We start from the raw sequence: 25,318 nt of genomic DNA, 5'->3' as shown, positions 1-25,318 counted from the left end.
TCAAGATCTCTCTTTGCGGTAATTCTCAGCTCATGACTGTAAAACCTTTGCCTGGGCTTTACCAGTTTGTTGGACCAGATTTCTGAAGAATCCATCTTCTCTCTGTAGAAGTTGATATGGTGTATCAAATTCAACAAGTTTTCCCTCATTCAAAACCTGGAATAAGAAAGAAATATAAGAATACAGGTGTTTTGAATTTATTTATATCCATACCTACTGTTATTTATGTATCAAGTTTTTTTTACACACTTGGAACATATATGATAAATTTTGCACACTGCTAGGTTGTTTCTTTTTAATAACATTTGATTGTGTGGAGGTATGCGGCAGGGTTACCTACCATGACTCGACTGGAGTCCATAATGGTATGAATCCTGTGGGCAACTGTCAGGACCGTACAATTCTTGAACCGACTTCTAATTGTTTCCTGGATCAACCTGTCAGTGCTGTCAGAATAAAACTCAGCCACTGAATATAACCTCATGCTATGATTAAAGGTTTACATGTATACACATTTAGTCACCTTAGGCCTACTTTTTATATGTATCTACATTAGAATTCAGCACGCTTAACCTTAAGAGTTCAGCATGATTGACCTCTAATAATTCAATGATATTTGACCTAAATGAACTTATACTTAACATGAAGGTATGTGACCAGCTTGTAACCCAAACATTCTGTACTTTGTACTATGTAACCTTAATGTGACCGCTAAAATTAATTCTGTGACCTACATGTTACTCCTGCAGAGTAAGTGAGCCTCTCGTGACCGTTACAGATTGTGTGACCTTCTTGTGAATGGGACCTCCCTGTGACCCCTACAGACTGTGACCTTTTTGTGACCCCTGTATATTTTGAGGCCTGTATGTGATTCCAACAGATCCAGTGACCTATCGACCTAGTGACCTACATCTCTGACCTTACAGATTTAATGAACCAATCCCTATTTTTTGACCTACTCGTGACTCTTAAAGATTGTGTGATCTTATTGCAACTACTATACATATCCTCTGACCTACCTTTTACCTGTACATATTCTATCACCTTCTTAGACTCCTAAAAGTTTTGTGACCCCCACAATCTCTATGACCTACTTTGAACCCTACAGATTATTTGACCTACTTGTGACATCCCACCGCCCCCCCCCCCCCCTTAAGCCTCGTAACGTACTTGTGGTCCACATTGGCTGTGGCCTCGTCCAGCAACAGTATGTTGTTCTGTCGGAGGATGGCCCTGGCCAGACACACCAGCTGTCTCTGCCCCACACTCAGGTTCTGTCCGCTGTCAGACACCTCCATGTACAGTCCCTCTCTCTCACTCTGAACTTTTAGCTTGAGCTGAACCTGTTATAGAATGCAATGTAGCTTAGAGTTAATGCATCTGCAAACACTGATTAAATTTCAAATTTAAATTAGTGCATGTAACACATTAAAAAGAAATATTACAATTAATAATTTGTTTTTAAAATATTGTATCACACATCTGTCAGTCTTACTGCCATGTTTGTACCTGTTCTAGTGCCATCCATAGCTGGTCATCTGTATATTCCTCAAAAGGATCCAAATTCTCCCTTAAAGTACCACTGAATAATATTGGATCCTAAAATCAAAAAGTTTTTCAATGCAGTTTCCAGCATTCCATGGTTTAATTTTACAAAGTATTCTCCACATTAGAAGGCAAAATCTCTTGTCATTTGAATGGCATCCTGTACAAACAGTACACAGATATGCAGACCTGATAAAAAGAAAACATGATTGTTCAATGACCTAAGGTGTTAAACAATGCCAACATAATGAAACCCCAAACTGAGACTTGTTGATATTAATATACTGCAGTAGACAAACTTTTAATCGCGACGACTTTATTTTGCAAATAACCTGTGATAAACCTGGCCAGGGCGACTATTTTTTGCAATCAAGCCTTATCTACAACCATGTTTTGTAACAGCTGTATAACCAGGACCGGTTTACGGCGAGAACAAAATTGCAACGAAGAGGCTTTCACAAACCATGCAATAAATTTTTAGCAGACGAATAAAAGTTTGTTTACAGTAACAAGAAAAGTTGAGGGAAATGAACTTCATGTTCTGGCATATAAAATGTTTGAATCAATTTTTTCATTGATGTGTGACTTGTCAGGTTATTATGTCAGATATTTTAGTTCATATAATTGGTGCATAACTAGTCCGGTTGACCCTACCTGTGGAATGACAGAGATTTTATTTCTGAGTTCGTGGAGGCCGATCTTTAACACATCGACATCGTCGATATAAATCTCCCCTGTAGTCTCAGCTAACCTCAGTAAAGCCGCCAGTAAAGAACTCTTCCCTGCTCCAGTCCTCCCCACAATCCCAATCTGAAAGGAAGACCCCGAGTTATATCATTGTCAGAGCATGCTCCATTAGAGCTTAAAGTACCAATGGAATGTTACTACCGGTACATTTGTGGCATCCAGATATCTGTATGCTAACACTATTTTAATGCTCATCTGTTTGTCTGCCAGTATATCTTATGATGTTTTACCGGCTAATTTTAACTCTTGGCTTACCTTCTCTCTGCTCTTGATAAGACAGGAAACATTGTGTAAGACGTGGTCAGTATCAGATGAATACTGTAGTCCTACATTGACTAGTTTAATCTCCCCATTCTTAGGCCAGGAGTGAGGGGGCGGGGAATTGGAGACTTTTGGTGGCTCCTGTTCTAGCCATGTGTAGGACACGATTCTTTCAACAGACGTCATCTACAATCAAAGTGGTTTAAAACTGCTGCTAACAAGTAGAAATAACATTTGAGCTAATATCTTCCCTGAACACCCAAGAATGTATAGAATATATGTACAGAAAGATGTAAAAGGATTTAAAATGGCCTCTTACCTGTGTGTTTAAGTCGACAGTTTTCCTCATCATATACTCAAAAGGGCTGGCCATTGTCAGCAAATAGTTCAAAGCCATTCCATACAGTCCCCCAGATAATCCAATCACTGAAGCAGACAATCACTACTTTCTATCTAACTGTGACCACTACTTACTATCTACTTATCCACTACTTTTCATCTTACTTGGACCGTTTCTTAATATTTTACTAAGACCACTACTTACTATCATGCTGAGACAACTACGTACTATCTTAATGAGACCACTACTTTTGATCTTAATGGGACCACTACTGACTATCTGAATAGGACTACTCTTGACTTTCTTACTGGGACCACTACTTACTATCTTACTTGGACCACTACTTTCTATCTAACGGGCACCGCTACTAACTTCCTTATCAATGTGGATAAAGAATTGTAAAAATTATATTTTTATTTTTATTTTACTACGGCGGCGTGGAAGGGCCAGATGAAAAAATATAAAATTCTTATTTGTTCGGACGAATTACAAACTTATTTTTATCAGACCCCCCCCCCACCACCACCACCCCGGTAAATTTTTCTGGATCCGCGCATGATTATGTAAACTGATTAGACTTTTCACATTTATGTATCCATGATTATGACATCTCTCTCTCTCTCTCTCTCTCTCTCTCTCTCTCATACATGTACCACTATTAATAACTTATTCGTCCGAACAAATCCTTATTCGTCCGAACAAATCCTAATTCGTCCGAACAAATAAGTTATTTGTCCGAACAAATACCTAATTCGTCCGAACAAATAACTTATTTCTCCGAACAAATCATAATTCGTCCGAAGAAATAACTTATTTGTCCGAGCAAATCCTAGTACGTCCGAACAAATAATTTATTTGTCCGAACAAATAGCTAATTCGTCCGAACAAATCTTCATTCATCTGAACAAATAATTTATTTGTCCGTACGAATCCTAATTCGTCCGAACAAATCCTAGTACGTCCGAACAAATAACTTATTTGTCCGAACAAATAGCTAATTCGTCCGAACAAATCTTAATTCGTCCGAACAAATAATTTATTTGTCCGAACGAATCCTAATTCGTCCGAACAAATCCTAATTCGTCCGAACAAATAATTTATTCGTCCGAACAAATAGCTAATTTGTCCGAACAAATAAGATTAAATTTTTTTCTCATCCGGCCCTTCCACGCCGCCGTATTTTACACATATAAGTAAAAAAAAAAGTAAAATAAAAAAAAGGTTCTATTGGGGATTGAACCCTGCCCGCTGGAACTGTTGACTCATGTCTTATCCAGTAGACCACGGACACTTATGTAACAAGATGTATTTTTTTATTACATCATAAAATCAGTGTTGGTTAAACTATAGAAAAATGGTTTAAACATTTTGGAGATTGCTGTAAATTAGAATTATTTTGATATTGATAATGTAAGGTATTGTGTACTGATTTATAATTTTTCTTGAAAGTAAAAGTGATTTTGTTAGATTTGCAATAGTTATCAAGGAGATTATTAATTTCGGACACTTTAATATTGCAAAGTAGTACATGTAATTATATATATATACTCAGGTAGCTTATTAAAAAATCTATTCCTTTCACCCTAATTTAGGGAGTGTCACCATAAGGTATGAATAATAAACGAAATGGGGAGCTGGGCATTGAATCAAGATAGAGATTTAATGACGTTGAGAAACATTTTGCTACTTTTATTTATTTTGTATTTGAAATTAGCGATGGATCCTGCAATTAAAGCAGCGTGAAAGAGAAGTTTACACTTTAACAGCTTGCCCATAATGAATTGAAGCTGAAATCGTCTACAGTATACATCAAATCTGAACGTAAACTGTGTAAGTTTGCAGGAAGACCTGAATATGACTGTGATCCAGATGTGGACGATTGGCAAACGGATATTAATAAACATATACTAAGTTTTCCATCAACAGAAGGAAACATTGAATTCATTAATGACCATCTCATTGGATCTGCTAAAGCAGACTAAAGCAGAAGCTAGTGCAATACCAGCAGAGCTGAAGAAAACAGAGGATATTTTTAAAATCATTGAAGACACTTTTTAAGTGCAAAACACTTTTACTCAAATTCGTCAGAAAGTTTAGGAGAGAAGACAGAACGATGGTGAAACATTAGAAACATATTCACTGGCTCTCATGAAATAAGCGTCATTGATTGCGAAGAAAGTGGGTTGTGATATGAAAACCATTGACAAAGTTGTGACATATAAATTCATAGATGGTATCATGGATTCACATATCAAGAGAGAAGTGCGTCGATTTGCATTTTACCCTTAATTATCGTTTTTTGAATCCAGACAGTGGATGCGAGAGTGGGTTGATGATACATCATCAGTTCAAGTCAACAAATTATCAACTGAAACTTCGCTCAACGAAGATCTGTTAGAACCTGTGAAATGTCAACAAAATATGTTGGAACACCAACAAAAACAAATAGATATACTGAACCAAATCATTCCCCGAAATACAGAGGCCAAAACTATCGGGGTAGCAGCCGTTCAAGCGATTCAAGGTGCAACCGGATCATTGCAACGAAATATTTTTGTTATAGACACACTAAGTGAGGTAAAGAATGGAAAGATTCCTGTTCTTTTCTTAAATTTAGGAAACGAAGATATTTGTTTAAAAGTCAAAAGCAGCATTGGAACTAAAGTAGAAATAATAAAGTCAATACGGGATCATTATATGATATTGTTGAAAAAGCAGAAGACAATATGAATGTCAATCTGATGTCGTATTCAACATTGGTAATGTAGATTTTTCCGAAGAACAAAAAACACAGTTTGGCACCTTATTAAAGGTGATTCTGATGTATATTGTCAAAATGATCCTGATTTGGGACATGCATCTTTTGTAAAACATTCGATCAAATAACTGACACATACCCATTCGCGTACCACATCGAAGTATTCCACCCAATCAATTGGAGTAAATGGAACAACATTTTAGTAAGCTGTTGGATCAAGGAATCATCAGAAAAAGTAACAGTCCTTTTGCATAACCATTATTATGCACAAAAAGGATGGAAGTATACGGCCATGTGTCTACCATCAAAGATGCGTACCCCTCCGGAGGATAGAAGATACTCCTGACATGTTACATTGTGCAAAGTACTTTAGTTCTATAGATTTGGCACAGGGATACCAATAAGTGGATATGGATAAGGAATCATTTCCCAAAACAGCATTCAAAGTTGGTACCAAAGGACTCTATGGAATTTGGAAAATCGAATCAAATGCTGATGCATTAAGACGAAAACCTATGCCAAAAGTTAAGAATGTGACATGTCAGTTCAGAGAATCGTGTGTAGTTCTCTGTTGTTGGATTTATGGAAGGAGATATCTGTTACGCCTTCTTCTGGTAACGCCACACATGCATAATCAAGAATATATGTTACATTAACGTTACAAGGATTTGGAACAACAGAAATAGCGTCATATCAACGGAATGATCCATCTATTAGCCGTGTTACTTACTGGTAGAGGTCCCCTACCCAACCGTCTACCGTACAGTTGAAGCAAGAAAACAAAGATGTCAGGAAACTTCTGAAACAAAGAGACAAATTAATGTTTGAAGAGGATATATTGTATCGCTAACAATGACATATATCAGGTTAGCTTTACGGCCCTGTGAATTTAAACCCGGCTGGGTATTACCCACAATTCTATAAAAGACGTGATCATGTGTGATGTAGTAGAATCAAGCCGTTTTCTCAGATGTGCGGCTGTAGTCTAGAATCGTAAAGCTAACCTGATATATGTGATTGTTACAGTATCGAACCATAGAGATGGAAACTGGATTATAAACTTAAATGTGCTTCCAACCATGAAGGATCTCGTGCTAGAACCTCTCCATAACCATGCAGGACATCACGAATGTGAAAATGCACTATCGTTTATTCAGAAACGGTTGTACTGGCCAACCATGAGGAAAGACGTAGAACTGTATTGTAAAAGATGTGAAAGATGCATGGTAGCCAAGGCTTCTATTCCATCTTTACGAACATCGATAACCAGTTTACTAGCATATCAGCCGCAGATCATTTTAGCGATAGATTTTACAGAAATGGAACACTTCTCAAAGAATGTGCTTGATAGACATTTTTAGTAAGTTCACACAAGCTGTTTCAACGAAAGACCAAAAGCACTGACAGTGACAAAAGTTCTCATCAAAGAGTGGTTTTTCCATTATGGTATACCGAGGAGAATTCTGGGTGATAAAGAGCGAAACTTTGACAGTTCCATTGTAAAAGAACTGTGTGATATGTACAATGTTTCGAATAGTAGAACCACCCCATATTATCCAAAAGGAAACAGACAAGTTTAAAGATACATGTATTCAGAACTTTGCATTATTTGTTAAAGACCTTATCAGAACAGAAACGGAAGTGGACAGAGCAAAGATTCTACCAAAATTAGTGTATATTTACACTTCAAAGATTCATTCATCAACTGGAAATACGCCGTATTTTCTCATCTTCGGTAGTGAACCAGTGTTACCCATCGACCATTTTTTAGGAATATCTACTACAGATTCAAACAGCATCGATAAGTACTTTTCATACCATAAAAAGAAACTTTGAACTGCATTTAATCCAGCACGGACAAATTTAGAGGAAAACGCAGAGAGAAGACAACATTATAATAAAAGTGCAAAAGAAAGTGTCATTCCTGTAGGAATCCGAGTATTAACCCAAAATTGCGCGCAAAGAAGAAATAAAATTCAAGATGTGTGGGACCCTACTCTTTCAAATTCATGAGAGATTATGTGATAATGTATATTCTTTTTACGTAGCAGATAATTCAGGACCAGTGAAAAATGTGAACACAAGAAAAATTCTTAACACCATAACAAACTGGGAGAATATGAGAGAAGAAGAATTGTTAATACTATGTTTTTATAAATATTTTATAGATAAGTAACACAATAAAGATTAACAAAATGAGGTTCTACTGGGGATTGAACCTGCCCGCTGTAACTAGTGATCGCTGTCTTATCCAGTAGGACACACACACTTATATAACAAGATGTTTTTGTTTTTACATCATAGAATGACTGTTGATTAATCTATAGAAAAATGGTTTGAACATTTTGGACATTGATGTGAATTAGAATTATTTTGATAATTATAATGTATGGAATATTTCATAATGTGTACTATTGTTTATAATTTTTCTTGAAAGAAATTTTCTAAAGAAATTAAATTTTGTTAGATTTGCAATTATCAAGAAGATTATTAATTTCGTACAATAGCCATTTTTGTTTGTAAACATTGCTTAGGCCAGTTCAGAAAACTTTAATTTTGCCAACAAGTTCATGAAATTGTAAATATACTCGGCTAGCTTTTTAGATCATATGTTCCTTTCACCCTTATTTAGGGAGCGTCACCATAATAAATAGATGATAAACGAAAGTCAGACAAACTCGTTTGTTACATTAGGACCACTTCATTAGGACTATCTTCCAGGGACCACTACTTACTATCTTAATGAGAACGACTTACTATCTTACTTAGATCCCTACTTACTATATTACTTGGACAACTACTTACCATCTCTCTGTGACCACTACTTACTATTTTACTGGTTTTTTCTCCTAACAATCTTACTGTAACCACTACTTTCTATTTTACCGGGACTACTATTTAGTATTTATGAGACCATTACTTACTATCTGTACTTAGACCACTACTTATTCTCTTACTGGGACCAATACCTACTTTCTCTCTGCAACCAGTGCTTACCATCTTACTGGGAACACTTCTAACTATCTACGTCACTACTTACTATCATACTGAGACAACTACTTACTATCTTCCTGGGACCCCTTCTTAATATTTATAGCACCACTACTTACTATCTTTCTTACACCACTACTTACTATCTTACTGGGACCACTTCTTCTTATCTTACTTTGACCACTACCTACTATCTTACTGAGACCACTACCAACTATCTTACCGTGACCACAACTCTCTATTTTACAACTACTTACAGTACCGATCAGACCCAACCTAACAGAAATTAAACCCCAGTTAAACCCTGGGTTTACATTCTGGGTTTACTCTCGGTTTACTCTTGGTTTACTAGAGTGGGCCCAGAGTAAACCCAAAATAAACCCACAGTGGACCCAGAGCTAAAACTTGGTCAGAAGTATAGCCCTAAAAGCAGACGCTAACTGAATATTCGGGATATACAAGGGGCAGAAATTACAGGCAGTAGGATGGTCAGATAAAAGACGGGTCTGCTTCACACTTCATTGCGTACAGGCAATTTCCATGTAAACCTAAAGTAAACCCCGATTGGACCCAAATTTTCAAAAAGTAAACCAAGAGTAAACCCCAAGTGAATCCAAAAACCTGGGGTTTAGTTTGGGTTTACTCTGGTGTAAGGTAGGGTCTGATCGGTTCCGTAGTATTTATGCGACCACTACTTACTATCTTATTGAAACCCCTACTATCGATCTTACTGTGACAACTACTTACAATCTAACTGTGACAACTACTTACTATATAATTTAGACCATTACTTACATACTTTCTGTGACAACTACATACTTCCTTACCGTGACCACTAATTACTTTTTTACTGGGACACTACTTAGTATCTACGGGACCACTACTTACTAGGACCACTAAGTATTATCTTACTTTATATAACTTCTTACTATTTTTCTCAGACTACTACATACTTTCTTCCTGAGACCACTACATACTATTTTACATGGACCACTACTTTTTATGAGACCACAACTTACTTTCTTTCTGTAACCACTGCTTAGATTCTTACAGGGACCACTTTTAATTATCTATCTAAGACCATTACTTACCATCACACTGCGACAACTATTACTATTTAACTAAGTCACTATTTTCAATCTTACTGGGACCACTACTATCTTACTGAGACCACGACTTTAGATTTTACTGGTACCACGACTTACTCTCTTACTGGGACCTCAATTACTACATTACTGAGATCACTACTTACTCGGACCACTCTTTATTCTTTTACTTCGACCACTACTTACTCTCTTACTTCGACTACTACTAACTATCTTACTGAGAACACTTCTTACTATATTCCTGGAACCACTACTTACATTCTTACAGAGATACCTAATTACTATCCTACTGGAACCACTACTTGCTAACCTACTAAGACCATCACTTACGATCTTACTGGGACTACTACGTACTATCTTACTTAGTCTACTATTTACTATCATACATAGACCACTAGTTACTATCTTACCTAGACCACTACTTACTAGTTTCCTGCGACCACTACTTATTATCTTACTTAGACCACTACTTTCTATCTTCTTGAGATCGCTACTTTCTTTCTAACTAGGACCACTACTTACTATCCCTGAATACCAGTGACAGCAGGATGACAAGGATAGAGTAGATGTCAAGGAAGAAGAGAGAGCGCAGACTATACCAGCGGTTGGCGGACAGGAACAGGAAGAAGGCGCTGGTGTGTCGGTCCTGGAATCTGTCAAAATCCCGCAGGAACTTCCGACTCATCCCTAGGGCACGGATTGACTGGAGACCCACCAGAGTGTCCGAGATGTGGGAGAAGATAGGACTCTGGGCTACACAAAGAAAGGGGGATCCAACAAAGTGTGGATGATAAGATTAAAACTGGATTTATGGCTATCCTAATCAAAGACGCAGGGAGTTGAAAAAATTATACATGATGATCAAATCATTGTGGGTTTTTTTTTTACTTTTAAAGGTGATTTGACAAAGGTTGCATGCAAGATTGTAGGTTAGATATATGTATCCAAGTCTTACTGAATGCATTGTATGTGTTAATGCTTCTTATGGTTAAACTAACATGGTTTAAGATTATAATGGCCACATCGAACTAGTTAGCTGCTAAAGTCTTGAAAACAGCCCTGGGCTTGCATTATACTTACTCATGGCCTCTAGCCGTTTCATATTTCTGGTAGTCGGTAACGAGAACAATCTTATTAAGTAAATCACTATAACCAAGGGAGTAAAAGGTAACAGCAAGAAAGGATTGATGATACAGGTTATAACAATTTTCATCGCCAGGTGAACAGATACCTAAATTAAAATACAACATGCAAGAGCTGACATTTAATACTTAGAACAATAGACATCTGGGTATTAAAGGTCACGTGAAAAAAGTACACAATGTTTAACCATACTTAACTTTACCTTTAAATAGTTAAATAAAAAAAGACACTTATTTTTTAAATTCAATCCATTCAAAAAGATTGGTATGCAATAGCTCTTTCCGAGTCCTGAGCTTCAAAAATCAAATTCAATTTAGGGATTTTTTTTTATATTGCAGATATTCAATGTGTAAAAAAATGGTTTCTCGGAAAAGGATCAAACATACTTCTATGACCGTGCTTGTTAATGTAGGTATGAGTGAATCTATCAAACCCAAGTCTCTTGCAAATCTATTCAATATCCGACCTTAAAAGAGACAGCATGATTAAAGTCAAGCTTGAGGGTGACCATGAGATTAAGATAAACAGACAAGATGTCACATCTTCAGAAATATTAGTCTTTTAAATTCACAGCTGACAAACTATAACATAAAGATACAAAATTATTAGGTTACTGAATATAGGGTTATTTCCACTTGTTATTTTCGTTCTTCTAGACGCAGTTTAGCCCCATCTTTAATTTGCCCAGTCACAACTGCATATGTTTAAGGAGAGATGTGAAACATTGGAATTCGTCCAGTCTTAATTTTGCCTCGGCAACAAGGACAAAATGAGCGAAAATTAAAAAAATGGAGCCAATATTTCCTGTATAAAATACATGTATTTCAAAACCATCCATTGGTCTTATCAAGAAACCAATACATAGATTTTATGTATATTTCCCTACCCACAGGGTTTGAGTCAAAGAAATGGGTCTTGGCCCCCATAACCACCCGAAACATGTTGTTGTGAAGTCTCTTGCTGATGATGACTGACATTCTGAAGTACACCAGGCTGAAGAGGCTGATTCCCACCACAAAGACAGACATGGCCACTAGGTACTGCTGCATCAACTCGTCTTCCTGGGTGGTGATCTGGGCCCCCTCAGGGGTAGAGTTTCTGGGGAGAGTGGGGTGTAGAGGTAGAGTGTTGTTGTACATGTATGTTGTGTTAAGTCCATGTGTTTGGTTCAATGTATCAATCACTGGATAAAGCGGATAAGATCCATTTTGTGTCCTTAAGTTTAGAGAATCTGAGAGTTCAGACCTGGAACCAAAAAATTAGGAAATAACTATGCAAATCTGAAGTAAAATCATAACTACGTGCGTAGTTTATACATTTATATATTGACAGATATGACTCACAACACCCACAAATATATGAAAAGCCAAAGTTTGAACATGTGCAATCAGTACAGATATACTTTGAAAAAGGTTGTTCACACATTACTAACCATTTAGCTAGATGCCAGTTTCCATATCCATTAGCAGCCTGTAAATATATAAAAATTATTTTATATATACATTTATGTAGTTACTCTATAGGTAGTCGTGCAGAGACCGAATCCTTCAACAGATACTCAGAAATATATTGTAGAATTATATTACTGAACAGTTCAAACAAATTTATTTAATGATAAAATTCTAATTATCAAGCCACACTCAAATATTCATTCTCCAAAATATTTAAATGTATATAACAATAAAGTCCCTAAAAAAGGTTTGCAAAGATATCCTGGGTGTATATATATATATATCCACAGTGATCGGTAAGTTATAGATAAAAAGTAAATAAACTAAGTAAGTAAACTAAAGTATAGCGCTTAAGCTATATTGAACGTTTTTCGTGTTTTCTTATTTTACTTTTTATCTATCTATCTATCTATCTATCTATCTATCTATCTATCTATCTATCTATCTATCTATAATGCTAGAATGACACAAGCACTCTTGTAAGCACTACTATCACTGACATAGGCTATCACAAGAAGGAACATGGTCAGTGGTAGGTACAGCCATGGCCGACCGGAGAGGTAGTAGTCCTTGTAGACATTCCAACCAACGTCCCCAGTCTCCGCAAATTCACCGTCATCGACCGCCTCTGTACTCTATAAAAAGAAAATTTACACTCACCTCAATGGGCCTGGATTTTTCTAGTTTCAAATAACATTAAAGTTCCGTACAAACAATATATCAAACTTCTTCAAGTTCCAATTTGATGATGGTCAGTTGCCATTTTCAGATCAGGAACCTACCTTCTCTCCTTGTTCATTGATGGATTTTTCCTGACTCTCATCTTTTTCTTCCATGTCTTTGTCATGCTTGGTAAGGATGGAGGAGAATTCTGTCCCCTGGTTCACCAGTTCATCATAAGTTCCAACACTAACTACTCTACCCTACAACAACATATCTTTGTATTTAGTATCCTTCTTAACAAATCAAAGTCAAAGAAACCTAAGAAAAAATCGTCAAAATGTCATATTTGACATTAAACAAAGAATATTTACAACTACAAAGATGACTGAGAATAAGCATCATTGCTGCCTACAGCATTGGTCGGATTAAGTGGAACAAACCTCGTTCAGAACAACAATTCTGTCAGCTGACCTTAGATACTGCAGCTGATGAGTCACCAAAACCCTGGTCTTACCTCTCAACAACTCACAAATACATCTGAATAAAAAGACATCAGCATTTTATTACCTCTCTCTCTCTCTCTCTCTCTCTCTCTCTCTCTCTCTCTGTCTCTCTCTCTCTTTTACCTCTGGAACAGGTGACTCCCCACCTCTGTGTCCACGGCCCCCAGGGGATCATCCAGCAGGTACACATCTGCCTCCCTGTACACCGTCCTATCATTCAATAAAGAATTAAGAGCATGGTCAGTCTTCATCTTTAATTTCAAAATTAATTCAAGTTGGGTTTTTCTTAAAGTCAGAAATTAATCCACGCTGCATTTTCACCCTACATACATACAAACATACATACATACATTGGAAGAGAATTATTAGAAAACATTAAAACCATAAAGGAGCTGGATGGTCAACAAATTCACCATCATGCAGATCTTTAAAAATGTCAACACATGATTTGTTAACTATAAAATATAATAATTTAAGTAAATATTCATATAATATATCTTTTTAATAGGGTGTTTTTTTTATTTATTTATGGAACTCTTCTTTTAAAGGGAATCAATACAGTTTAAAAAAGCCAAAGCCATCAAGCCCTCTAATATTTTAATACCAAATGATTATGACATCTGTCGATTCATGTTTTGTACGAGCTATTTTTCATGGATTGTTCCATTTTCAAAGGTTTGTTTGGGATGTGTTTCATGGAATTTCTTGTACATGTATTCGGCTAAGAATGTGTTTCCTTATTTGTCGGAGATGTAAATTTCAAGGTGAGAAGTACCCATGAAATTCACCTTATTTAGCCCCCTTAGAACTGTGAGTACCTTGCGAGTGTGAGCCTTGCCTTCTGACCACCACTCAGCAACAAGCCTCGCTCCCCGACCAAAGTCTGGTCCCCCAGTCTCATCAGCTCCAGGTCCTACAAAGAGTGTGCATCACTCAATCATAACTTGATATACAATACATCCTATAATACAATTTTACAGGAAAATAGACACTGACTCTTTATTTTTATCAGTGTACTGAAATCTGACAAGCTAGAAAGGGCATTTCAAAGGAGAAATTTAAGAACTTTTTGATACATTTTTGTACTAGGAAATGGATTACATCATTTGAACCTGAGAATGTCTTGCATTTTAAAATATCCTTGGACAGAGTAAATAGGGTAAACCATGGTACATTTATTACATTAACAGTAAATGATCATTAACTAACAATGGCTTGACTTATAATGAAAAGGAGTTTGACTTAAATAAAGGTCCACTGCTGATCATTTATAGCTAACTAATTAAAGTTAAATCCTTCCCCGTGCCATAAAAGCGTATAAAGCAGGTGCTTATCCCCGGTTTCCTTGGTACTAAGTGGAAGAAAATTATTTATTCCTCATGGATGGCTGGTTAATGCCAAGCACAAGCCGGTACCAATTCCAGCTGGGTGGACTGAAGCAATGTAGATTAAGTGCCTTGTCAAAGTGCACAAAACACAGTATCAAGTGACCACAGCAGGGTTTGAACCAGTGACCTTTTGGTTACTGGTCTAACACCTATGACCACTGATCCATGTGCTTTCAAAATAAAGTACTACTCAGCCTATATTTACCTTGTTTAAAGCACAGGCATGCATCACCCTGCGATATCTCTCTTGCTCCACATTCTCTCCAAACGTGACGTTGGCCTGAAAGGTTCCAGGCATGACCCACGGCGTCTGAGCCATGTATGCCAGAATGCCCTGCACACGCACTTGTCCTGTCTCGGTTGGAAGCTCTTTAATCAGGCTCAACAAAAGAGATGTCTGTTGGGAAATATATTTTAAAACTCTAATTTGAAACTCTCTTGTTGTCTATACATATAATGTATGAACAACAATTAAGAAATGTATGTGTAAAAGAATACAGAATAATACTAAGATAAAAAACCTTTCCAGAGCCAACTGGTCCTACTACAGCCAGGAGTTCTCCCTAAAATAAAAAGTGAAATTCACATAAAATTATAAAATTCAAAGGATATGACAACTTCCTGTCCAAGAAAAATCATCGTAACAGTTAACATATCGGTAACTGACATTCATCTCCTACCTTTTTGACTTCCAGATCAATATTCTTCAAAGAAAATGCCTCAATCATCTCCTGAAATGAATCTACGTAATTATCTTGACCTTTGTTAATCTTTTTCAAAATTGAAATTTACATAATTTTATTGAATACTACTGAGATGTTAAAAGGGAAGAAAACTTAAAAATTTAGTACAATGAATGAATCAATCAATTAATAATCACTGTGATTGTTAATTGGAATAATGTTTAAATCAAGAAATATTGATTGCTTAATTTCAATTTTTTCAATGCTTAATCATTAGTATAAATAAAATATCTTTAAGAGTTTCCTTCCCCTTATAATACACTCTGAATAGCACTTATAACCATTAGCAAATTGTTATTGATTTTGTTACTTCTATCTCACCTGGTCCAGAAGTTTATCGGTGACACCCTCTTTGCTCTGGGGTTGGTGCCCGTGCCAGCTTGCAGTCATGTACCTGATACAGACAGACACATCCCCCTTCTCCATTGATCTGGCCTTCCCTTCAGAGAACATTTTCATATCCTCCACTGTGAGGAAAGACTGTAAAAACAAGCATAAAATGATATACGGTATACTAAGTATTGTTGATAACGAGCGCAGCGAAGCGAACTCCACCAGCAAGGCGTGTGTGAATAGAAAATTCGGACTAGTTGCACATTCATTCAAAGGATTTTTTGGCGCCAGTAAATCGGACCAGTAATGCATTGTTTCAATCGTCCCAGTAGTTCCCTGTAATGAAAGCAATTTTTATCACTTCACACTTTCACGAGAATCAGCAAGACAATAAATACAATAATGTATCAAAATTCTAATCCTTCAGCTCTTTGTAGTTCAATGGTTTCTTTATTTTCTCTTCCATGCTCCAAATCCCAAAGGGTGGGGGGGGGGGGGGGGGCAACGGTCGCACCGTGAAACATATTATGTTGTAAGAAAATTAATTAAAGAAAGGATTTTCATCAACATACTTTGTGAAGAAGAACGTTCTCACATTAACAGTATTCTTATTTACTGAGAGTTTACCTGTATTCTATTGAGAGATGATGCCAGCTGTTTGCTATCTTCCACCAGGAACATCATAAAGAGGAAGATGGTGAGACGGAGACAAAAGACCCAGCCCAGGGTGCTGTAGATCCTCTGGGCGGACAAGGGAACCCTCGTGTACCACGCTGTTCCAAACATGACCATGCTAATGATCACAGATGCACAGTGGAACAAACTCATGTTTATGGACTTCGCAATATTTGCTTTCCATATCTGAAACACCTCCCACCTGAAATCAACATTTCAAATATATTTAAGTTTGATACAATCTTTGCAATATTTATAAATAAAACCCAGATTTGTAAGGCTTTCCTTGAAATCACATATGGGCCATGCAAGTAGCAGTTGCCCTCTAAGGTTAAATCAAAGTACACAGAGTACAGATATTTAAGCTTATTTGATGTGTATTGAAAACGTTTTCATAATATGGCATTATTACAAACAAAATAGACACATTGAATCATGATTCAGGATTTAACTGAGTTTATAGCCATATTTATACTAATACTAGTATCAAAAATATAATAAATTGTAGGAGGGTAAGATATTTAACACCCTAACTAAGATAATTGTTCTTAAAACAACTCCTGCAAAATTTGACTATGTACTCGAACTCTATAATCCTGAAGTATTTAGAATATTACAGAGAAGAAGAGTAGTGTGTGATAATTTAATATGTTAGATATAAAATCAAAATGACTAAATGGTATGCTTCGCATTCTAACTCCTATTTGAAGTTGGAACTACAGTTTTGTGCGTAGAAATTTTTTTAGGAGTTGTTCAGTCAAAATCCGCTAGTATGCACTGTAACTATCGCCTGGCCATTGTTTACGCAATGAGCCCAGCTAATAAATTTCTTTTTAAAAAGTGGTTTCTCCAAGTAATACATTTTTATACCTATAGCCTTGATCACAGCAATAACTTAGTTTGTCAAGATTTGTGATTTTTTTCATAAAACGATCCAAATATACCTGGCTAAGCAGAGACTTAGTGAGATTAATAGTTACCCTCTGATGTTAAACACAGTTTCACTGAATGGTTTCTCCCAGCAGTACATTTTGATCACTCTTATCCCAGCGATTATCTGGTTCATCAAATGGATCCTTTTGTCTCCTGCAGCCCCTATCTTTATCCTTCATAATAACATTCATGAGCATAATCTGTATTTAACAGCAGACTTTTCATTAAGCAGCCCCTCTATACAGTAAAACACAGTTATGATGAGCATGCTTATAACAAATTCATGCTGGTACATCTAGTGAAGTCAGTTTAATTTCGTACATATAGTGAAGTCAGTTTCCTTTCCTCTAGCTTTTATAATCCGTTAATACATATTTCTAATTACATTTGTAATGAATCAAAATTGGTTGTTCCTGGCACTTCTTTTTAATCATGTATAGCTGTAAATACTGGGAATATCTACTTCAATCTAAAGTGGAAAAGACTAGTGTAAATGCCTGCACCTCAATTTCCCATAGATCCATCCCAGCATGAACTGTAGGGGTAGGAGAACCAGGGTGACGGCTAGAGTAAGGAGGCTGACCAGACCTATCTGTTGGTACAACAAGTACAGGATAGCCACAATCTCCAGGGGACCCAGCCAACAGAAGTGGAAGTTTTCAACTGCCTGCATGAGGAAAATAATTAACAGCTGCACATTAATGCAATTGAACTCTACGTTTTTCTGGGCAACAAAAATATAATATGTTTGTTTTTATGAAATTACACTCCATACTTTTTCTTACATATGAAAATTTATCTAAATCTGTGGACAAATGGTTGATAATTTTTCCTGATGTTGTGGAATGTTTTGACCAGCTGCTCATCTTGAGTATCTGAAAATGTCACTTTTACTTTTTATTATAACAATAAATGGAAGAATAGATTTTAGCATTGGTTTTGATTTAATAAAATTACAATTCCATTTAAAAATCACAAGAATTATAATCATCAATAAAAAGTGAGTTGTTGAGTTTGTCCTACCTTCCTATAAATGAGACTAGCCACAGCTACTTTCATTTTCAAAGCAATATGGTGGCTATTAAAGAAATATTTGGGATTGACAATTAGCTCTAGAATGTGGCTGACTGCCACCACCGTCGCGTAGATGTACACCTCCGTTTGTGACAAGGTGGTCCCAGGCTGGAAGTAGGAGATGATCCGACCAACAAGATAGGGCTGGACAATTTTGATGCCTTCCTATTATAAATACATGAAAAGTAAAAACGAAAAGAAATATTCAAAAGAATGCATTATATAGTTTCTATATCTGGCTATAAGTTCAACGTAATCTAATTTGCCATTTAGTCAAAGCATGTTGGTTCTTGTACATTCTTGTCCTCAAGCACTAGTCGTGTTACTAACGTATTATATTAGGTGTATGCTATTATAGCAGAAAACGATTTTTCAGCCAGTTAGCATAGATTTGAATAAGTATGCTCCTGGTGTTTCTATTCTTTAACATATATGCCAGGCATTTGTTGATGTACCGGATTCAGTTGATGCCTTATTTCACACAAAAGAGAATACACAGCCAATTGTAATACGCTTACAGTATTCTGCTGCTCTGCCTGAGCAAATCCAGAAATATATAAGATAACTTTACATTTTCTCAATCAGATATTTTAATTTATTTAACATACAAATACTTTTTTTCATTGAATGCATGCACTTCCAATAAACCCTTAAAGCCGTTACTTGTGAAGTGAAGTTATGATCAAAACCGAAAATATTCCTTTGGTTCCCTGTGGTACTATTGTGGTGACTGACTTCCAGTTTCATGTACGCACCCCATTCGATTCTCAGCTGATCATCTGGTACCTGAAGGGTATTTAAGCTGAGAAAATCTGTGGGATTGGAGAGTTTGTGTTTGACGGCAGAAGCATCAACACATCGAAGCCAGAACAAAAATCGATGTTGGAAAGACTAACCTCTCTATATATGGTCTTACGTGCCTGTAATAGGCTTTCGAGACTATAGGTGTATATTTGAATAAATTAATATACAGATTGGCTTATTGACTATGGTTGGTAGGCTTCAGTCCCGGAACGGCGCGTGTACTCCTGTCTAAAACAAGTGCATACGCAATCGTCATTCAAAGTGCGTGCACCACAGAGAACCGAGGGACAATACTTGTACATATTTCAAATTAAAATATGTGATTGAGGAAATAGATTATTTGATTACTCTTTAATTTGTTGCTCAGGGAGAGAAGACGAATCCCATATCGAACTCAGAAACGTTACACTAGCTATAATACAACATTAAAGTATTGAACGCCTTATTCAGGCACGTAAGACTTATCCTATGATAAATGGTTTGTTCTCACCTAGTGAAAAGTGACTGTCTTCAGCTTAACAATGCAACTAACTTAATCTTCTTTTGTGGCTGCTTATATACTCTCACATTTGAAGTGATCAGCAAGGATCGAAAGGGAGTGATAAACCGACATTCCTGATAACTCGGCTTCAATAGACAGTGTATGATCCCGATTTCGACATTTGTTTCACATGTGTACCATGTGTACCCGTTTTACGAAAAATTACATTCATTTTATAATTTGTTTATTTGTTTATGTTAGTTGTATTTCATAATAAAGATGCTTTGCTTTATTTGTCATTTATCAGTAGGTTAGCCTAATGACATTCTAATGACATTGGGTGTCTTAGGCAGAGGCCTAATTATATTAGGTGATGACGCCCTATTGCTTGGTGCCTAACAACTTATGGTGGGCTAATCTTGTAAGGTAGCAGGAAACCCGATTATTTGGAGCCTAATAAATGCATATTAGAAGCCTTACATAGTTAGGCTGTTACCTAGTATAAATACAAAGTGAAAGAATACGTAGATCTCTTCTTCTTCTTTCTTTCTTGTTTTCCTCACTCTAATTGGTGTTCATTTGTTACAATACAGTTTGTTTTATGAAAGCACGGTGTTGCTCTTCATTGATCTATTTTTAAAAATCGCAAATCCGACGCACGTGTTGCGGATAGCAGAGGAACCACATAATTTTGTGACTTAGCTGAGGGTTAAGTGGAGTTGGACATAATCGTAAGCAACGTACATTACCCCCCCCCCCCCCCACTCGCGTTACAATGCCATTAATAAAAATAATAAGACCTACATTTAGTTCAATTATGCATGAGTTACACTATTACAGGAAATTCCAAACGCTATTAATAGTTTTTACACCACATGCAGCCTTTTTGACACAATGCTTACAGAGACGACTAGAAAGATGCCATTAACGCCCCACTCCCATTTGAACTCTGCAATCACTGCCCAGTACAAACTTGGTTTTTTCCCTTTCTTTTCACATTTTTCCACATGGTCATTCCAGGATCTACAAGCATCAGATGGAAAACACAGAAAATATATTTATAGAGATTATGAATTATTCATAATTATTACATTATTATTGATAATTATTTGGATCAATTCCTAGATCATCAGACAAACCATATACATTGTATAACTGAGCAGAAAGGAGGCAGTTGATGGTTTAAGTCAATTTATTGAAAAGATAAATAAAGAGCATTGACCTATAAACAAAGAACTTAAGATCTTTAAATCGATTTACTGTATGTGTATGAATTTTCTGTTCTTACTTTTCCATGCGATCCCCTAACAAGTGGGACTGATCCTCTGGTAAGACATCGTAGAGATTATCCTGTGTCAGTGGGTGCCGGAATCCGTAACGGAACAGCGGAAAAATCCACCTACATCACATGCACCGAAAATAAAAACATCAATAGTCCACAAACATCAGAGAAACATGATGATCAAAAGTAAACTACAGGTCTTGACAGTCACCCGAGCACCATGGTCCTTAGAGAGACTTACAATGAACTCTTGTGTTTGGATTTTAAGTTTCATTTTGGAGTATACACCCTTATCTGACTGCTGACTGTTACTCTTAATGTTATTTGATGTTACCAAAGGAGGAGAGGGGGTCAGTGTTGGAGAAATCTAAAATTATCTATTCCTTAGTTCCAAGGGCCAAAAATTGTAAACTTTTGGTAAAAAGAGACCTAAATGATTTTAATGTCACTTGTCAATGGTAAAATAAAAGTTTCTACCTAAGAATGCTGGAAGGTTTAATAGCCTTTCTAAATCTATTCAGCTATTGAAGTAGTGTGAAGGCAAAGGAATGTAAACCAAAACACTAGCCATAACTCTGATCAAATCAGCATTACAGTATCAAAATCAAATATCTTTTATGGCAAAGTGGTTTTTGAACAGATTTTTAAAGATTTTTACTATATCTACCTATGTAAAAATTCGAACCCCCTCCCTCTGATGTGGCCCCATTATACTCTTGGAGTCATAATTTGAACAATCTTGAATCTACACTATCTGAGGATGCTGCAACACACGTTTAAGCTTTTCTGGCCTAAAAGTTTTTAAGATTTTAAAAGATTTTCTCTCTATATTTTCCTATGTAAAATTCCATCCCCAATTGTGGCCCCATCATATCCCCGGGGACCATGATTTAAACAAACTTGAATCTACACTACCTGAGGATGCTTCCATACAAGTTACAGATTGTTTGAAGATTTTAAAAAAAAATATCAACAATATTTGAATAATTATAAATTATCTTCTCTTTAAAAATGAGTGTGACCCTCAATTTCAATAAACTTGAATCTCATTCATCCAGTGATGCGGTGTCAAGTTTGGTTGAAATCGGCCCAGTGGTTTGTGAGAAGATGGAAATGTGAAAAGTTTATACTAATGACGACTGACAACGGACAAAGTTTGATCAGAAAAGCTCACTTGAGCTTATAAATAACTGGTAATTTAAATCAATAAACAATGTCAAACAGTTAACATTGTAATTTTGCATTGTTAACAATCTCCTAGTAAACAATATTACTGCCAATAATAGACATTACTCTTATTGGTGACGAGTCCTGTAAAGCAAAGTGATTATGTCATTTGACTGACAAAATATTCTTACCCATGCTAGAGAGCAAGTGCATGCATTTATCAACTTCCATTAGGTGTTAGAGGCTGCCTAATGCAAGTATTCTGTGTTCGGACGTGCATTCTTAGTATTTAGGACATTTTCATTTACTATGTGGCCAAATTGGCCCCACCCAAGAGCCTAAAGCTTTATTCAGGGGCCATTAATTTCACAGTTTCATAAACATCATAACCATGCATTCTGTTTATCTCCAACTATATTGTGGACCTAGAGATTTTCTAAGATGAAATACACTTTCACTCAGTGGTCATATTGGGTACGCCTTAGGGCCTGAGCTACTGATTCAAAAGTTTATTAATTACAAAATTTAGATAGAGTGCTATATGGGATTGTGATATTAGTCTTGGACTGTGTGATGTGACTCCCTGTCTTAAGTGACATTTTATTGGTCCCTTGGATGGTCTCATAAGATAGTCTAGACTGTAACAAATTTCAGAATTTAATTGCTACTTATTTTGTAGGTGTGAAACTAATCTCTTACTGTATATTTCAATTCTATGAGTGCCATATCATTGGATTTAATATTTGATTTATTTTACAAATTTCTTTATCTCAAAAATGGGGATTCCCAAAAAATGAACACAATCTGTTGGCTATCAACTGTTTTGTGCAAACGTCCCTATGAACGTTGAATTCTTTTCACCCATTTATTATAAAGATGTAGAGTATTTACAAACTTACCAGAAAGTGAACCTAGAGAGCCAGTTGGCTGTACTATATGGACATGGTCCTTTCAGTTTGTCTGCCATTAAGTCACCTTGAGTGTTTGAATTTTGATCACATTCAAATGACTTTATGTAAGTGTTTCAATACCATTTCCACCTAAGAAACAATTAAATCAAATACACTTTAAAACAGTAACCAAGCATGTTCCTGCATTTAAGATTACTTAAACAACAAAATGCATTCTTTGGTGATTCATCCGGGATATGAATGTGGCGACATTGCAGAAAATTAAATGCATAACCCACGGGTTATGTACATTTTCTCTGCAATAATCGCCACCTTCATAACCCGCATGAATCATTGAATAAAGCATTTTATAGTTTATATTCACAACCTAATTTTAACAAATAAATAATTTGATTGTAAAAAGTGAGTCAAATTAACTAAATCACTGTTAATGTACATCAGTACATTAGCTAAAAGAAACAGCCAATATGTATATGACATTGGGCAGCTATTGTCGCTTACTTTTTGGGTAGAGTTAAATACGGGAGATTTGTCGCCTTTTGTTACTGATATTGTCGCCTCATATACAGTTATAATCAAATCATGACATTTAACAGCTATGTTTGCTTATTTTTCGGGTAGAGTTAAATACAAGAAGTTTGGCGCCTTTTGTCACTGACATAGTCGTCTCATATGCAGTTACTGTCAAAGGGGGATGGTCACGATTGTGGTCAATTTCATTTATCATTTTTATTGTTTACAATGCTTAAGTTATGCATTTCTATTGATCAACAAAAAATGTGAAGGTCAATCGTAGAGTGTGTTATAAACAATATACATAGCTTATAATTCTTGTTATGTAGACAAGACGTATTTGCCATATTTTATTTTACATCAATTCAACTTACCAGTTAAGTTCTTTTCAAACTGATTTTTCTATTTTGTACATAGCTTTTGTCACAACTATCTCTGGTCTAAGTCTAAAAATTAAAAATGTAAACAAAAACTCGACCATGTAACAAAGAATTAAAAGTTCTATAACTTGATTATATAAAACGACGACTGACACTCAAATTTTGTTTGACTAATATAGATTCCTTATTTTACCCGATTCAACTGTTTTCCATCAAATTGCAAAAATATAAAATGGTGAGTTCCGGCCGTCTTTTCATCTTATTTTCATGTAGTTTACAAAAGGTTGTTGGGTCTAACATTGAACCTACCTTATGGGAAGAATTGGAGTCTCTATTGTAAATGGTAACTTGAAAACGGACTAAAGATAATAATGCAGGGTTTTAATAATCATATATTGCCTGTTACTGGCAATATAAAGGGTTATTAGACTGACCCCTGGGGGTCATCCCCACCCCCAGGAATTGGAAATTACCATATATCTCAGAAACTATTATAATCATGACCCCTAATCCATATATATTCTTGTTCCTTATATCAAGGGGCATCAAATGTTATGTAGGTCATGGGCCCTGTAGCTGGTCCTGACCTCCCTCGAACAACAAGTCCCTTAATATATTCAAAACAGTTGAGATCCCCACCCTTAAACCATATATATTCTTGTTCCTTGTGTCAAGGGGCATCAAACGGTATTTAGGTCATGGGCCCCGGGGATGGTCGTGACTCCCCACAAACAGAAAGTGCACAAGTATCTCGAAAACGGTTGAGATCCCCATCCCGTAACCATAGATATTCTTGATCCTTAAAGGGCATCAAACGATATGTAGGTAATGGGACGCAGGGTTAAATTTAATTTTTCAAAACCGTAATACACATCTATAGAACAGTCCCTATCATATTCTAAGATATGATGTGTCTATCTATTAAATCATAAGAGGAGTTCTGCTGGGATCTATGTTTTTTTAGTGATAAACGTCAATTTTCGGCCACTATTTGATTCCCTGGATGACATTTAAATTTTTAAAACCTTACTGCAATTCTATAGAACAGTCCTTATCATATCCCAAGATATGATGTGTCTATCCATTAAAACATAAGAGTAGTTCTAGGATCTATGTTTTATTTTGG

General features: G+C 36.1%; 1 pseudogene; it reads right to left on the bottom strand.

Annotated features, from left to right (window-relative positions):
- On the bottom strand, positions 1-23,412 carry LOC128191408 (ATP-binding cassette sub-family C member 4-like; annotated as a pseudogene).
- Positions 23,413-25,318: the final 1,906 nt, after the last annotated feature.

The sequence above is a fragment of the Crassostrea angulata genome, chromosome 7 (assembly GCF_025612915.1).
Source record: "Crassostrea angulata isolate pt1a10 chromosome 7, ASM2561291v2, whole genome shotgun sequence".
NCBI classification, from domain to species: Eukaryota; Metazoa; Mollusca; class Bivalvia; order Ostreida; family Ostreidae; genus Magallana; species Magallana angulata.
Note: the sequence above shows the minus strand (reverse complement) of the source record. Positions and strands in the feature narration are given on the sequence as shown.